The 1102-nt window shown below is 43.9% G+C and overlaps 1 protein-coding gene across 1 annotated transcript in view; it reads right to left on the reverse strand.

The window, feature by feature from the left end:
• Positions 1-1102, reverse strand: part of LOC111665242 (Krueppel-like factor 7) — a 35488-nt gene that overhangs the window by 33868 nt on the left and 518 nt on the right. The window lies entirely within an intron of this gene.

A 1102-nucleotide genomic window follows, 5' to 3' on the forward strand; every position in this document is an offset into this window, starting at 1 on the left:
TCCCTCCCTCCTCCTCCCCCGTGTAGCAGAGAAGTGGGGAAAAACTGAAGCTCCTATTGCATGAACAATACCGGCATCAAATTTCCATGCAATGATTTTTTTTTTTTTTTTTTGCTCGGTCAGTCAAGTGCAGCATGGAAAGCATCATCACCGGCAGCAGCAGCAGTAATAACAGCAGCAATGCAGGTGGGCTGATCGCTGTGTGGCTCTTATTTGGGCTTGGGTATGGACAAAAAAGGAAAGTAACTATAAAGATAAAACGGAATAATAGGATATAAAAGCCAGATTAAAAAAAAAAAAAAAAAAGGAAGCACAGATTTGAAGCATTTTACATCTGAAAATGTTCTTAAAAAGAATAGTATTTCTACAAGTAGGATTAAGATTTGTACCAGTTACAACGTGTGGAAAATTCACAGCCATAACCAACGCAAACACAGGTATAATAACACACTTTCCACTGTGGATTTCTGGACTGATATCAGCAGAGAAGAGAGATATGTGACTGTGGAGTAAAAGAGCAGTAATGGCCGTGTAAAGTGCCGGTGCGCATCCCCCCCCCCGCATCCATCACCATGTGGCCGCGTGGATCCTGGAGCTTTTCTCTCAATATTCATCCACTGAAGTTGGATGAAGGAAGTGTGTGTGTGTGTGTGTGTGTGTGTGTGATAGAGAGAGAGAGAGGGAGAGAGTGAGTGGGGGTGGTAAAGAACATGCAGATGACAGTTTTTCTTCTCCTACACTGCCTTCGCAGATTTCTTTTTTTCACCACTGCATTTAAAGATGGTACAAAGCCAGACATGTTAGGATATCTATTATGAATAAGAGAGGGGACTGCTCTCCATGCAGGGGGGCTCACAACTCAGTAATATGAGGGATGTAGATGTATTATTCACGACCAATTCAGTCCCTATTATGGGATTCGGGTCTTCATCTTCCCAAATCGCATTTGACAGCTTTATTACGCACCGGCGTGCGCTCGCATCTTATCCACTTTGCCATCTCTCGTAAAGAAATGTCAGATATACGAGTGATAGAAATGTATTTCACCTCCTCATTTGTCCCTGAACTCCCTACGTCCGCGCGTTTAGGGGGGGGGGGGGGG

Source organism: Seriola lalandi, unplaced genomic scaffold, assembly GCF_002814215.2.
Source record: "Seriola lalandi dorsalis isolate HSWRI2012SDOR001 ecotype SW California unplaced genomic scaffold, Sedor1 jcf7180002054630, whole genome shotgun sequence".
In the NCBI taxonomy this organism is placed as follows: Eukaryota; Metazoa; Chordata; class Actinopteri; order Carangiformes; family Carangidae; genus Seriola; species Seriola lalandi.